Source organism: Mus musculus, chromosome 3 (assembly GCF_000001635.26).
Source record: "Mus musculus strain C57BL/6J chromosome 3, GRCm38.p6 C57BL/6J".
Lineage (NCBI taxonomy): Eukaryota > Metazoa > Chordata > Mammalia > Rodentia > Muridae > Mus > Mus musculus.
Window position 1 is genome coordinate 65,463,705 of NC_000069.6, and position 16,695 is coordinate 65,480,399.

The 16,695-nt window shown below is 42.3% G+C and overlaps 1 long non-coding RNA gene across 2 annotated transcripts in view; it reads left to right on the plus strand.

Moving 5' to 3' along the window:
- Positions 1–16,105, plus strand: part of Gm34576 — a 30,378-nt gene extending 14,273 nt beyond the window's left edge. For both annotated transcript variants that reach the window (XR_867344.3, XR_867345.2), the window contains exons 2-4: positions 2,526–2,660; positions 14,654–14,835; positions 15,546–16,105. This is a non-coding gene — a long non-coding RNA (predicted gene, 34576). The remainder of the gene's footprint in view (positions 1–2,525; positions 2,661–14,653; positions 14,836–15,545) is intronic.
- The last annotated feature ends 590 nt before the right edge of the window (positions 16,106–16,695 follow it).

A 16,695-nucleotide genomic window follows, 5' to 3' on the forward strand; every position in this document is an offset into this window, starting at 1 on the left:
ATAATTTCTGCTAGCCAACTGACATCATACAGAAAACTGCTCTCCTACCTTCGCTATTGCTTTATGAGATTTTCAGTAGTAAAATTGCTGAACAAATGCATGAACACTTACTAATCTTTCTCTGTCTCTTTGTCTGTCTGGGGGAGGGGGGAGACACGAGTGCGCTATGCCAAGAGACAGACAAGAATGTTAAATCCCTAGAGTTACAGGCACATGAGTTCTAGGAACTGAACTCAGGAATATACACTCTTAACCCCTAAACCATCATCATCATCATCATCATCCTCTCTCTCTCTCTCTCTCTCTCTCTCACACACACACACACACACACATACACACACACACACACACACACACACACACACACTATAATGCTTGTTTTAAATGCTTTTCTTACTTTTCGTTTTGTTGTTATTGTTCTGTTATATTTTTTTAAGATTTATTTATTTTATTTATATGCGTACACTGTAGCTGTCTTCAGACACACCAGAAGAGGGCATCAGATCCCATTACAGATGGTTGTGAGCCACCGTGTGGTTGCTGGAAACTGAACTCAGGACCTCTGGAAGAGCAGTCAGTGCTCTTAACTGCTGAGCCATCTCTCCATCTCTCCATCTCTCCAGCCCCTTGTTTTATTCTTAAAAGTTTAATTGTGTGTGTGTGTGTGTGTGTGTGTGTGTGTGTTAATTTTACTTACAAGAATTAGCTCTTTTTAGAATGAAGTTCCATACATTTTCACAAGTGTATATGGTTAGGTAAGCAATCTCACCACCTCAGTAGAATACATTTCATCATCTTAACAGCCATTCCCCATGCCCTTTTACACTTGGCCCTTGTAATTATCTCCTGCTTCTGTCAGCCAGTCAACTGTTTTCCATTCCTATGTTGGTTTTTCCAGAATGTTCCATTATGCCAAATATAGCTTTCTGGAGATGCCTTCTTTCCATAAAATAAAGCAATTGAGAGAACCAGCTATATTGTTGTGTGCCAGTACTTTGTTCTTATGTGTTACGGAATAATGTTCAATTGTGTAGAGTCCCAACATTTTAATTTATCTATATACCAGTTGGCGGACAGCTGAGTTGTTTCTAGCTTTTGTCACTAATGAAAGGCTACTATAAACATTCACGTGTGAGTAAGTGTTTGCACAAACAATTTTATTCCCACGGGTAAAATGCTCACAAGTGGGACTGCTGGTTCTATAGTTTTGATCTTCAAAACACCCTCCCTCCCCCAGGCTGTGCTCCTGACAAGCCTCATTGGGAGATGGTGAGACAGTAGGAAATGGGGCCTTGTGGGAGGTCTTTAGGTCACGGAGTGAATGTCTTTGAAAGGACATGAAGCCCAGTGTCTTTGATGTCCTTCATTTTTCTGAGCTTGCTCTCAGGCACATACTCCTACACCCTCGCTGGCTCACCACAGCTCTGAAGGCAATCAGGCCAGTCAACAGAACCTGGAGACTCAGAAACAAAAGCACAACTTCCCGTTTTGTAGATTAGTTTAAGAATTCTGTTCTAGTGATGAAAGGCCAAGTAACACAGTTGGATTTTAGGGTAGGTGTGTCCTCCAAATTGGCTGCACACTATTCTATCCTCACCAAGATGTGTGGAAAATTCTGTGTCCTTGGTGCACTGGGAATTCTTGATTTTGCTTTGTTTTCTTTTGCTTTTCAGAAGGAGGACTGCTCTTCTAATAGACATAGGAGCTCATTATGGGTTTAATTTGCATTTTCTGAGAATTCAAAAACAAGCAAATTATACCTAATGGAATACATATCCCAAGGAAATTAGCAGAGTTTGTGAATTCAAATACGTTGCACTTTTTTTTTAATTGGATATTTTATTTGTTTACATTTCAAATGTTATCCCCTTTCCCTGTTTCTTCTCTGCAAACCCCCTATCCCATCCCCCCTTACCCTGCTTCTATGAGGGTGCTCACCCACACACCCACTCCTGCCTCACCACCCTAGCATTCCTCTACACTGGGGCCCCTTCAGCTCCTTCAGTCCTTCCCCTAACTCCTCCACAGGGGTCCCTGTGCTCAGTCCAATGGTTGGCTATGAGCACCCGCATCTGTATTGGTCAGGATCTGGCAGAGCCTATGAGGAGACAAATATATTGCTCTTTTCATCATACAATTTTTAGGTTGGAAAGTTTTTTTTTGTCTAATGGCAAATCAGAAGAAAATTCAGTTATATTTTAGAGAATATAACTTGGGGGCTCTTGTAAGCAGATGCTTGCTTCTCCTCAGGTTCATGCTAAATCAAAGGGGAAGCCACTACAGAACTAAGTTCAGAGTAATACAGTCAGGCTTACCTTTTAAATAAGGATGGAGTAAAAACTATCACAGTGGTACATTGATATCCAAACTGTTGGAAATGTTGGTTTATCTGGGTGTGGCCAACATCCAGGCTCTGAAAACTCCTGAAATGATATATTTTTCTTTTAATAGAGATCCTTTCTTGAGTTTTTCTAGAAATTCTAAATTCATCTCTCTCTCTCTCTTTCTGCCTCTCTCTTTCTCAGTCTCAATGCACATAATCCAGAATCGATTCACTAATGTCCTCGAGCTCACTCTGCAGCCAAGGATGAGTTTGAACTTCTGATGCTCTTGCCTCTACTTCTGGAGTGGTGGGGTAACAAGCAAGTGTCAGCACTTGGGTAAGCACTCCAACTGACCTAGAGTCTCACAGCCCATCCTTGACTTTTTTTTTTTTAATTATTTATTTGAGAGCTGCCACAGCCCAACAATGGCAGAAAGGTACAGCTAGAAGCAGCTCCAGCTCCTAGTAGGGCCAGTAAGAGAACTCAGCAGGCCAAAGCTCCTGTTAGATAAGCCTGGGACCCGAGCTCGAGCCCCAGAACCCATGTAAGGGCAGAAAGAACTGTTTCCTCATGTGGAGTTGTCCTCTGATCTCCACTTGTTCTCTGTGGCATGTTCGCTGGTGTGTGTCTGTGTGTGTGCACACGTGTGCACTTGCATGTGCACTTGCACACACACCATGCATGCACACAATAAAAGTAAACAAACAAAAAAATCACCAAAAAGAAAAAGAAAGAAAGAATAAAGGAAGGAAGGAAGGAAGGAAGGAAGGAAGGAAGGAAAGAAGGGAAGGAGGGAGGGAAAGAAGGAAGGAAAGAAGGGAAGGAGGGAGGGAGGGAGGAAAGGAAACAAGGAAGGAAGGAAGGAAGGAAGAAAAGAAGGGAAGGAGGGAGGGAAAGAAGGAAGGAAAGAAGGGAAGGAGGGAGGGAGGGAAGGAAGGAAGGAGGGAAGGAAGGAAGGAAGGAAGGAAGGAAGGAAGGAAGGAAGGAAGGAAGGAAGGAAGGAAGGAAGGAAGGAAGGGGAATATAGAGTTTTACTTTGCCTAAGCTGCTCTTTTTTAAGGCTTTTATCATTCACAGCTTCATTTGATCCTGGCACCTTATACATCAAATTTTCCCACTTTCCTCAAAATCAGAAACTGTTTATAAACTAGAAGACAAAAAGTCTAACAGTTAACAAGTCCATGGATAGAATCCTTATCAAACACATACTCTTAGTTCTGGCCATATTCAAACCACAAACTTAGATCGAGTTTTGTTTTTTGTTTTTTCCTAATATTTTCCAGATGAGTTCTGATTACATAGTGAAGTCGTTGCTTTACAAAAATATTCAGTGTCCTGAGGTAGCTTAGAGAGAAAAGAACAGGTGTCAATGACGACCGCCCGTACCAGGATCACATACATGATGAAGCATGAGGCCCTGGGGCCTCTGAAGGGGTAACCGGGGTCTTGGAGCTAAGCTGCTGCCTCACCTAGGAGCCCCCTTAGCCTTTGGCTCAACCCTTATACCTAACACTGCCAAGCTGTCCTTCTTTCCTTCCTTAGCTCTTGTTGCTAAAGAAGGCTCTCTGAACTATGGCAAAGAGGGTGGAGGCTTTTTTTTTTTCTTTTCATTTTGCACCATATACCACAACGTATGGCACGAGTCAATTCCAGGAAGTTTCAAGCATCCTGGTACTTGGTCAATGAAGTGCTGAAAAAGGCCTCCTTGGAGGTTTGGAGGATACATATAAGCAAGCCAACCTGTAGGAGGTAAGAACAAAATGTAACTTCAAAAGAATATGGTTTTCACTCCCCACTGGTTTGCAACACTGCTCCCCCTGCCCAACTCCTACAGCATTCTCTTGAGCAAGTCTGCTGGCTTCTGAAAAGCCCAGTGTATACCTGCTACTGGCTTTCCCATAGCAACGGACTAGCACTCTCCTCTGAATTCTGTTTCTGAAAGTGTGTGTGTGTGTGTGTGTGTGTGTGTGTGTGTGTGTATGTGTGTGTTTTAATGATAAGCTCATTCAAACCTTTTCTAGAGATATTTATCAAATATCTTATATTTTTAAAATTTTTTAATATGTAAAGATAGTTTGCCTGCCCGTTTCTCTGTGCACCGCATGTGTGGCCAGTGTCTGAAGGGCCAGATATCATATCCTCTGTAACTGCACTTTCAGATGGTTGTGAGCCACCATGTGTGGATGTTTAAATCAAATTCAGGTCCTCGGGAAGAGAGAGCAGCAAACGCTCTCAACCCCTAATCTCTTCCCAGCCCTTAGCAAACATATTGTTTAAAGCCAAAATATTAAACACTGCCTCCTTATTCATCCTTCGTTGGCACTATGATTCCAAATTCAGAGATGAAATAAATGAAGTTAAGAAATTTGTATATGACCAGGCACACTGGTGGCACATGCCTTTAGTCCTAGCACTTGGGAGGCAAAACCAGGCACATCTCTGAGTTCAAGACCAGCTGGTCTACAGAGTGAGTTCCAGCCAGGGCTACATAGAGAAACTTTGTCTCAATGGAGGTGCAGAGGTGGGAAGAAAGTTGTGAGTCCTGAAGCAAATATGCCCTAGAACTGTGTGCTAATCTCAAACCCACACAATTTTCTCCACTACTTCCTTTCACATGCCAGAAACTGAAATATGAGCATTACTTGTTACCAAAAAAGGCAAAAAGCACAGACTTTGGAATCAAATATAGCTAGGTTTAATTTCATTCTGTTGTTTCCTACCTATGTGGCCTGGGAAATAGGTCTCAAGTAGTTTCTCTTATTTAGAAAATGGGAGTCATAATAGTCTCCTTGATGAAATTGCTACGTGAACATAAAAAAGAGTTTGATACATGCAAATGTTACCCATATAATTATGATGGCTTTTTAACATTAATTTTAAATTTCAGATAATGGCCAAGAACCCAACAAATGAAAGGACTAAAATATCCAGTTACTATTAGAATGACACAAAAAAATATAAATTAATCCTTTTTATAAATTTTCACTGATACTTTCTGTAAATTTTTATTAAAACTTATTCTTGCCAGGACAGTTAGGGGTGAAGAGCTGGTGTGACCCAACGCTATGAGTTTGCATCTCAGTGGGTGCAAAGAAAGGTTTGTTGTAGGAGCAGGGACACAGTGGTGTGTCTGGGCAAACAGACTCATACAGGAAAAGATTCCTCATTCCAGGGGAGAGGAGCACACTGGAGCGTGTTCAGCTGAGGTCATACTTCATACACTGTATGTTCAAACTACGGCAGAACGTTTACTGTTACAAAGAGCCAAGCTTCACTCTAGGTAAGCGAAAAGTGGTGGGGTGAAATGACTCAGCAGTTCTCACCAGTTGCTTTTGCCTCCCCTGGAGGGCCCTGACCTGAAACAAAAGCTAACTTGGACAACTTGACACAAGCTGGGACCATCTGGCAAGATAAAACCTCAATGGAGAACATACTTCCAAATTGGCAGGTTGACAGGTCTGTGGGGCATTTTCTTGATAAATGATTGATGTGAGAGAGCCCAACCCATTATGAGTGGTGGCTCCCCTGGGCAGCTGGTACTATGATATATAGGGAAGCAGACTGAGCAAGTCATGGGAGCAAACCAGTAAGCAGCATTCCTCCATGTCCTCTGCTACAGCTTCTGCCTCCAGGCTCCTGCCTTGGGTTCCTAATCTGACTTTCCTCAGTGATGAATTATAAACTGTAAGCTAAAATAAACTATTCCCTCCCCAAGTTGCTTTTGGTTGTGATGTTTTTATCACAGCAACAGAAAGGCCCTTTAAAAACAAACCATAAGGCAGTCTGTCCCTGTGAGCAAAGGTGGCTTTTGAAAGCATCTACTTAGCAGCTAACAGTGACAATGGGGAGGGGTTGGGGGAGGGGTTGGGGGAGGGGGGGGAAGACAGTTTAATTATACAACATGTTAGAAGGTCAGTGCCTGGAGAGAACAGAAGGAAGAACAAGTTTTGGTCTTATAGAAAACGCCCGTGGCAGGCTCCACTAAGACAGTGAGATTATGTTACAGATCTTGGAGTTCTTCCATGACTAGATGTCCAAATGATACCAGGAAAACTGGGGTTCCCCCTCTTAGGCTTCTTAATCTCATTGATAAAAGAATGTAAGAATGAACTCAAGCAGACGCCCAAGGTCAATTTTATTAGTACTAAAAGAAAAACTCCCAAGGGAGGCAAGCTGTAAACCTTGTAAACTCCTTAAGAGGAAGAGAGTGGAGAACAGAAGGGAAAAGGAGAAAGAATGGAAAAGAGAAGGGGGGAAGCTATGCTACCGGAGTTACCAACATGGAAGCTTGTCTCCTGGCAACAGGCAGCCATATGGTGGAGACGGGGACTTTAGAAAAACAGGAAGGAAGCCTAAAGTGTCAAGAAAAGTACTTGGGTTTTGACCAACATTCAAACAACAACAACAACAATCAAGAAACAGGAAAGTTGCACTCAAAAAGGTGGACAGACCCACCAAAGCTCACAGCAAGTCATGGTGGTCGATAGGATCTATGTGAGGGCAGGAATTCATTAAGGGAAGAAAAGGTATAATATCTCTTTTTTCTTTTCTTTTTCCCCCCCCCCCCCCCCCCCCCCGTTGGTTTTTCGAGACAGGATTTCTCTGTATAGCCCTGGCTGTCCTGGAACTCACTCTGTAGACCAGACTGGCCTCGAACACAGAAATCTGCCTGTCTCTTAGTATTTCATCAGAAGATTAATTATAATTAATTTCTTTTGCATGACTTAAGGTGAGCCTCCCTCCCTAGGGGTGGCCCCTTGGCCTGTTAATTTACCTGTCCCAACTGGAGTGCTAGGTTTCCACCCAGGTCAGAGAGATTCTATTCTCTATAACAACAGAAATTTTTCCTTAATGGGCCTTTAATGTAACCTTATCAATACCAATGATAGTGATATGAAGTGGCTGGCTCCTGCATGTCTTGAAGGTCAAGTCAGTGGATTAAATTTTGGGTTGTGGAGACATGAGGAGCATTTAAATGGACAGTCAGTATAAGAGCAACTACAAAGTGAGCCAAGAAAAGGAGAAGCCCAGGTCCTTACAGCATACCAATTCTTCAAAGTGAGCTTTGAAACCCTGGTTTTAGACTGAATACAAGTAAAGTTGTGTTGGGATCTAATTCATTCAAAATTTAGTTATGATGTGATTGTATGAACAGTTAATTAAGGTGAGTGAAACTAATGTGTGTATAAGATTAATCTACTCTTTGCAATGTTTATGGAAAAGATACACTACATTAGGGGACTGGAGTGATATTTGAGTGTTTAAAGGCCCAGACTACTCTTCCATAGGACCTGAGCTCCATTCCCAGCACCTATGTCAGGAAGTTCACAATAGTGTATATCTATTCCAAAGGGCATCTGCTATCTCTTCCTTCTGGGACAGCAGCATTGAATGCACATACCCTGCCCCCTATACATACCTATACATATACATATCCTATGCATACACTCATATACATGATAAAATAAATCTTTATTTTATTTTCTGTCTTTTAAGATAGTGTTTCTCTGGCTGTCCTGGAACTCACTTTGTAGACCAGGCTGGTCTCATTCTCAGAAGATCTGCCTGTCTCGGCCTTCCAAGTGCTGGGACTAAAGGCGTGTACCACCGTGCACAGTTTAAAACTTTAGAAAAAAAAAAAGATACATTTCATTAGGTTAAAGATTTACGGTCTAGTACTAGAGTTATTCTGGTGACAGGAGTGTGAACAACTCATTTAAGCCTGTTACCCTTAACTTTTTCACCGATAAGTTAGAACAAATGCCTCTTTTCTTTCTGCATATATATTGTTTTCAATTGAGTCTGTAATTGGCACTAGTTTTGTTTGTCATGGTATTAAGATAATTTCAAGCAGAAATAACTTGAAAAATATTTTTTATTCTTCTCCCTCATACACATCTCAATCTGTAAGGGAAGGACACAGTGCCAACCCGAGGCTCCAGCTGGCAAGAAATCGGAACATGATGCCCCGTCGTCGTCATCCGTTACAGGCTTCCTCTGGAGATTATCCAGTGCACTTCCTAAAGTTCACTGAGAGGTGCTTCACAGACCTGTGACTGGGGATCTCCTGCAGGCATTTCATCTGACTTATTTATTTATTTATTTATTTATTTATTTATTTATTTATTTATTTTTGGTTTTTCGAGACAGGGTTTCTCTGTGCAGTCCTGGCTGTCCTGGAACTCACTCTGTAGACCAGGCTGGCCTTGAACTCAGAAATCCGCCTGCCTCTGCCTCCTGAGTGCTGGGATTAAAGGTGTGAGCCACCACGCCTGGCTTTTATTTTTTTTTTAATCAGCAAAGAAGTCCAGAAAGAGGCAGCTTTCACCTGTGTGGGGTCATGGACCCTGCTGAGAAACTGATGTACAATCTGCTCCATGGGGTCAAAAGGAAAGAGTCATGGCTGCCAAATGAGAAAAGGAGCCCTCACCCTTTAGGTTTTGCTGTTAATGAAAAGGGATGGAAGCCTGTGCCCCATGTCTTTATGCTCAATGTTCTTCATTACACATGTTGCTTTGGTTCATTTTTCCTTTCTTGTTTCTTGTTTTCTAGAGTTAGGGAGGCTCTGTTTTGTTCTTAACCGTATTGTGCGTCATAATTCATATGCTGTAAAATTCAACCATTTAAAACACACAATCCCGTGTTTTTTAAGTATTCAGAGTGGTGTCTCGATCATTAATTCCAGAACTTTTTTCTTCTTTGCACTTTGATAAGACCGTGTACTTACTACAGTCATTTCACTTTCTCTTACCCTTACTTCAATTCTACTTTCTGTCTCAATGGATTTTTATATTTTGGGCAGTTAATATAAATTGAATCATATATCATTCCATTGTTTGTGACTGAGCTTTTTCAACTTAGCATAATGTGTTCAAGGTTTCCTCATATTGTGGCATGAATATGCATGCCATTTCATGGTACTGAGTGTTTTATTCATCATTTGATATACAGTCTTACTTTTGGGCTACTGTGAGTAATTCTGCTTTACGAATGATTGTACAAATTTCTGTGTGAACATTTGTGTGTTCTTGTTTCTCTTGGTATGTATACATTAGGAGACCTGCTGGGTCTTGAAATCACTCCACCTTTTTGAGGAACAGCCAAACAAGTTTTCCAATGGTCACATCATAATATATCTCTAACAGGGATGTGTGCAGGTTCCAGGTTTTCTATCACTTTTCAACATCTGTTATTATCCTTATTTATTATTACAGTCAGCCTACTCTCTTAGTTACTGTTCTGTTGCTAAGGTAAAACTTACAGAAAAAAGGGTTTACCCGGTTCCAGGGGGATAAGATCTATCATTATCATGACAGGGAAGCAACAAACATGGCGGCAGGAACAGCCAAAATATCACATCTTCAACCTCAGACAGGAGATAGAGAACTCAAAAGGGTACAAGTCTTTTGAAACCCCAAAGTCCACCCTCAGTGACACAGGAGCTCTGAGCCTAGAGAGGCAGAGATCTCAGGTCTTGCTTTAGTACTTTAGTAACCAGACCTAGCAACTTTATTGAAAATAGTTTTTCTTCTCACATATTATATTTTGATTAGTTTCAGCTCTCTGCATTCCCTCTCATCCAGATCTATAACCTTTCTGTCTCTCAGTAGAAACAGAAAGGTTTCTTGTTGTAGAAATTTTTAATCCCCATCTGGAACTTCTACCCCACTTTTGACCATTTAGTTTCTGAATAAAAGACGCATACAACCTTTATATTTATAATAAGCCTTCATCAGCACAAGAGCTGGGCAGATACCCACACTCTATGTTATTTGAATCTACTCTCCTATCGATAACCCCAAGTTATTACTTACTATATTTCATCTGGGCTTCTCTTAACTCCAATTGTCCAGCCCTCAAGGCCACGTTTTCATGACTCACCTTACCCATGGTGGCTGCATCTCTGTTCACTTCTCCCACCTGTGGTTCTCCCTGACCCCAAGCCCTGGAATCCTAAATCCTGCCTATGTCTCTTCAGCCCAATTATTAGCTATTGGCATCTTTATTTACCAATCAGAAATAACCTGGAGGCAAGGTCTCATAGCATCATTTGGGTTTATGTGGACTCTTTGGGGGCAACCAGATCTTGGGGGCCTGCACTTATCATAATAATACACAGCAAAAGACCAAACCTCAACAGTGTCTAATGACTATTAGAACTATTTCTGTGGCCAGTCCTTTCCGTTCTTAAGCAATCTATCTTTGCAGTCTTTTACCTTCTGTGGTCTCAGCCCATTGCAGTCCCAACTCTCCATAGTGTCTGCTCCTAGCTACTCTCTGGAATTCTTCATGTGCTTTTAGCTGCTGTTGCTATATGGGGATGCTACCTCCAAACTCTTTTCCTCATTGCCAGCTCAACCTACTGTACCAGGATAAAGCAGTAGAATGGAGTTTCTCGGGACCCAGAGGAATACACAGAAGGGAGAACTTCCAAAGTTTTCCAAAAAGAGTGAGAAAGAGAGTCACTACTTATGTTGTGTTTTATAAAAATAAAGAGAGAGGGAATCTGTTTGGTGGCTGTGCAGTCAGGTGTTGGGGGGAAAGGGTTGCCTCCGAGGGCCCATCTGAGGCATCCCTACCCCTGAGGGACCAGCCACACTATGGCATAATATAGAATAGAGTTTATTCGGGGCATGGGGGGAGGAGTTGAAGGAGTAGAAGCAGCCCCTTGTATAGTGAGTCAGGCACACTACTGTTGCCGGGTAGCTGTGGGGTGGAGCCTCGACAAAATGCCAACAATTTATGTGGCTTGTTTCATTGTGCACTGACTGAGCAGTGACGGGTGCTTCTCCTTAACCACACTGAGGACAGCTGCTATGGACGTCAGTATCTCTGGACAACCGCATGGAACTCAGGGACTGATGACAGCAGTAGTATTCAGATCTAGCCTCTGTCCCTGTCAGCCCTGGGGCAGTTCTGGGTTCCTGCTCGGAGGCTGCCAATACTGCCAGGCCTGTGGTTGATAGCTGACGGTCAAATAGCTCTTTCTTGACAGCTTTCCTCACTCCAGGTGTTTGTGATATACAATGAAAATTGAGAATCATTAGTTTTGTTAGACTTAAATTTGGTTACAATGATAAAAGGTAAGACCATACATGGGATAGTTTATTTTTCTCACCCAGTAGTAACATGCCCAGAATACTCAGTCAGTGTAGATCTAATACCAAGTTCAGTGCTAGGAGCCAACCCCTTCTTTTGCATACCTCGCATCTTCAGGTTATCTCATTGCCTGGATATTATACAGAATGGTACTTGCATTCCAATTAACTACGATCTGGAGGGTGACGCAAATACCTGCTATCACCTTAACAATCACATGGAGAGTCGCTGCTTTCACTTCATGCCTTGGGCCAGAATTGAGACTACTATGGCCACTGCCCACTAGTGATATTTCTTTTATGACAGAGGAATTCTAAAAATTGTGCTGTCAGGGCTTGAGATTCCAAGCATTCAGCACGAAGAAATTTTTTGACTTGGTTTCTATATTTACTTTTGCATAAGAAGCTTGGACATACTTTGTATAAAACTCTAGATCCCATAATAGGGTGACTAAAAGGTGATTCTCAAACTTGACTCCATAGAGGACTGAGGAGCTTGAAAAACTACCACGGCTGCTGGGTGTGGTGACCTGAGACGGGCATATTCCAAGTTCAAGGCCAGCCTGAACTACAACTAAAAGAAGCAAAACAACAAACTACTGATGACTGGCTTCCACACCCAATCATTCTATTTTAAGTACTATAGACAGAAATTTGGACAACAGACTGTTTAAGATGCCCCACGGTGGTTCTACTGTGTGGCAAAATTTGGCAATCACCGGATTAATGATAGGAAACACTCCCAATTCTTGCCTTTAAATCAGATTATCTTCTACCCAAGACCCACTAATACAGGTTAAATCTTATGTAATTTTCTCTGCTGAAGGCCTTTTTCCTCTGCAGCTAAAATCCTTGCACTTGGGCTAGAGCATGTCCCTGGTAAATGTGATTTGGTATGGTCAGGGTTAATGTATAATCAGCCTTGCAGAAGAATAAGAAAGACAATTCAGAGGACACATCCTATTTCCAGTAACCATTTTCATGCTTAAAGGAAAACAGTTTAAATGTGGTTATACTTAAGCACACATGTTATTCCTATGTGGCATGAAAATAGCTCCTCATGCGTGCATGCGTGTGTGTGTGTGTGTGTGTGTGTGTGTGTGTGTGTGCGCGCGCGCGCGCGCGCGCGTGCCCCATGTGCGAGTGTGTGCCTCTGTTTAGCAGAGCTTAGACACCATGGTGAATCATTGCTAATATGGTATTAACATTTCAAACACAGAAACCTATTTAAATTAAATGTGAATGCCCCTCTCTGTTTGGCAGTGTCATCTAGAAGCTCAAAATAGCCTTTTAGAGCTCTAAGTAGTCTGTGCTAGAGGCATCTCAACCTATTACTAGCTGTCAGATATTTTATCCATTCAAGCAGATAGGCAGACAGGGGTCATGTTTTCTCTGAATTGTTAATGCAGAGGTCTATCTTTTAAGATGAGACGTGAAATGAGATGAGGGGTAAAATAGGAAATTTCAAAGAAAACTAGACATGTCATTCCACGCACCTCTTCGCCTTTATAAGGAACGGCATTGGAACATTCTAAACAAATGGAAGTCTATGGCATTTTTTTTTTTTTTACAGCTCTTCAATAACAGGATTGTGCAACTTGGTCCCCACTGCACCACATCTCTTTGCAACAATTTGCAGCTGGGAAATTCTTCTTTGCATCTAACCCAAGGGCTGTGACCCCACTGATCCCATTTCCCCGTGCTGTTCTTCAGTTTAGAGAGGCAACAGCATTCTTACTGGATTTTTTTCCTCACATACTCGAAAGCTGTAATTCAATAAAACAGTTTTCTTTTCCATCTTAATAACATTCCTTCACACCTCCCCCTGAAAATTGCTTTTAAATGTAATCAGTTTCATGGCAATCTTCTCTTATCTCAGGGTTCTCCAAACTTGTCTGTTTCTGAGACTCGCCTGGGGCACTTTGAAAGCTGTTGAACGTGACCCACGGCCATCCATAGTGAATTAGCAGTCTGGGAAGGTACCTTGTATCTGGGAATTCTTAAGGATTCCCAAGGGTTCCAAAAATGCATACAGGTCTGAATATCGAAGTCAGAATCTGGGTCCATTACTTTCCTTCTTTTTCTTACTAATGGAATCCTAACACCAGCTCCCGGGGATAAAGGGTGTGGTTTGCCAAATCCAAAGGCTCCCATTTCCTGCTACACTTAAAATCATGTTTGACAATAAGGATGCTTGAACTGCATAAAGGAATTCAATCAGAACATCTAGCGATAGGACCCAGGGCATCAGTACCTTAAATGTGCTCTCCTGGGGCTAGGGAGATGGCTGGATCTGTTAAGTGCTTGCTATGCAAGCTTGAGGGCCTGAATTTGATCCTTGCTTCCAGTGTTTTTAAACAAGAAAGAAAAATCGGGCATGGTGGTGCACAGAGGATCTCAGTGAATCTGAGTGCAGCCTGGTCTACGTAGTGAATTCAAGACAGCCAGAGCTATGTAGTAGGAAGACTACATACTGTCTCAAAAAAAAAAAAAAAAAAAAAGCTGAGCATTGCAAGCACACATTGTAATCCTAGTGCCAAGAAAACAGAGACAGGAGCCTCTCTAGTACTTGTTGGCCAGCCAGTCTAGCCAAACTGGTGAGCTCTGGGTTAAGTAAGAGACCCCTATCTTAAAATAAAACTCCTCTCTCTCTCTCTCTCTCTCTCTCTCTCTCTCTCTCTCTCCCTCTTTCTATAGAATGTAACCCCAGTACTTAAGCCAGATGGCACAGGAGTTCAAGGCCAGCCTGGACTACATGAGACTATCTTAATCTATCCCTGCAAGGGGTTGCCCCCCAAAATGCTCTCCAGATGTTATCAATCCACTCTGGTGAAAGACGTTAGTGGAACTCAGTGGCTCTCAGATTGTTTTCCTGAGACCAGTAGAGGCACGTCGTTTGAATGTCACGTAATAAGAATTCTTAGGTCCTAACCTAGGATTGCTAAATTGGTCTGTCTAGGGAGTGGATCCCAGGTATCTCTGTTTTAGTGAGCCCTCTAGGGAATCTGGTGCTTATAACATCTTGAGAAGAACCAGGCTAAGCCCACTGTACTGAACCTGCTCCTTGTTTCCCAGCTTCCTTAAATCAGCAGGTAGCCCGGTGAGTTTTAGCCAATGAGGTTTATGAGAGGTCATGTAGGAAAGGGGGGGCAGTGGCAAAACTTTCCCATTCTTGATACAAAGGAGCAGAGACCGGAGATGGCTGACCAGGCACTTCTGCTTCTTTCTGAGACTCTTGAAGGCATATGAACCCCAGAAACAGCTGTCACTTGAAGACCTCGAAACAACAGCTGAGGAAAGCCTGAGAGGATACAGAGGTTTTGACTGTTATCTGCAGTGAAGGACAGCCGGACTTCAGAAAACAGAACTCTAACTGTATTAGTCAATATTCACGGATTTTGTTTTACTTACAGGTAAATACGATCCTATATATAGAATTCAATCTCTGTACTGGCTAGTTTTGTGTCAACTTGACACAGGCTGGAGTTATCACAGAGAAAGGAGCTTCAGTTGGGGAAATGCCTCCATGATATCCAACAGCAAGGCATTTTCTCAATTAGTGATCAAGGGGGGAGGTCCCCTTGTGGGTGGTGCCATCTCTGGGCTGTTAGTCTTGGTTCTATAAGAGAGCAGGCTGAGCAAGCCAGGGGAAGCAAGCCAGTAAAGAACATTCCTCCATGGCCTCTACATCAGCTCCTGCTTTTTGACCTGCTTGAGTTCCAGTCTGACTTCCTTTAGTGATGAACAGCAATGTGGAAGTGTAAGCTGAATAAACCCTTCCCACCCCAACTGCTTCTTGGTCATGATGTTTGTGCAGGAATAGAAACCCTGACTAAGACAATCTCTAAATATCTAATTCCAGGAAGAATCACTGTGTTGGGTAATTTTTTTTTTTTTTTTGGTCAACTTAACACAAAACAGAGTCACCTGTGAAGAGGGTCCTCAATTAAGGAATTGCCTCCATCAGATTGGTCTGTGGGAATGTATGAGGGACATTTTCTTAATTGCTTATTGGAGTATGAGGACCCAGCCTACTGTGGGTGGTGTAAGTGTGCCTGGGCTCTCTAAGAAAAGTAATTGAGCAAGCCCATGAACAGCATTTGTTTGTGGTCTCTGTTTTCAGTTCCTGCCTCCAGTTCCTGCCTTGGCTTCCCCTGAAGATGGACTGTCAACCTATAAGCCACAGAATACCCTTCCCTTCTCAAAGTTTGTTTTGGTCAGTGTTTTATCACAGCAAAAGAAATCACACTAGAACAATCACCTTCCAATCGTGGTATTGTAAACTTTACACCAATGGCTCCCAAACCCAACTGCATATTTGTGTGATGAGGCCTATGTAAAGCAACGCCAGAACCCCACCTCAACTGTACTGAATTGGAATCTCCCAGACTCAGGTTATGAAGCACGCCAGAGTCACATGGTGATTAATTTTGTCCTCAGCTGACCCCATGCCACCCTCTGCTTGAGACAAAGGTGGAAAATTAAGAAAGTGCTCCCTTTCATGGCTTTGTGAGGGTAGAGTCTGATAGCTGCATGCCCTGAGAGTGTTCCCTTAATTTCACATCCTAAACACCTCATTTGGCCTCATCCAGTCTCTACTCCAATTCAAATAATGTAAACTTAGCAAATAGAACCTGTCGTTTGTCATACACAGAAATCTGAGCCAAACTGTTGTTCACAAATAAATAAATAAATAAATAAATAAAGCCACTGATGTTTTTAATGTTGGTTCCGGTATCATGAGGACATAGATAAGTAATACTTTTTGTAGTTTGTTTTCAATTTAGGGCATGTAGGTGGGGGGTCAAATGACATCAGTTCCCTTCTGAGCAGGAAACTAACTGTAGCACTGATTATCTCAGTCACCCACATGTAACAGGAATGTAAGCCCCCTGGAGAAGAAGTTTATTAGATGAGTCAAAAGGTCTCAGATGTCAGTATGTTGGTGGCAGAATCCAAGACCATGTCCCTCATGCAGCTACTAAGTAGCCATGTTTCTTGAGTTAAAAGTAAAAAGTAGTAGATGTTTGTGAAAATATGAGTCAGGGCTTGACTGTTGCTGCTTCGCCCAAAGCATTTTAGGTTCCTATATGCTGCCGTCTACCAGAAACAGAATTGAGGGTGACTTAAGCCAAAAATCATGGTTTCTAATATTGAACAACGTGTACGCAGAATGCATGCAGAAGAATCTCCTCTGACGAATGTGTTGCTAGGGTAGGCAGGAAGGTAGATCTGCTGACCTGGAAGACAAAGGAGGCTCTCACATAGCTTTT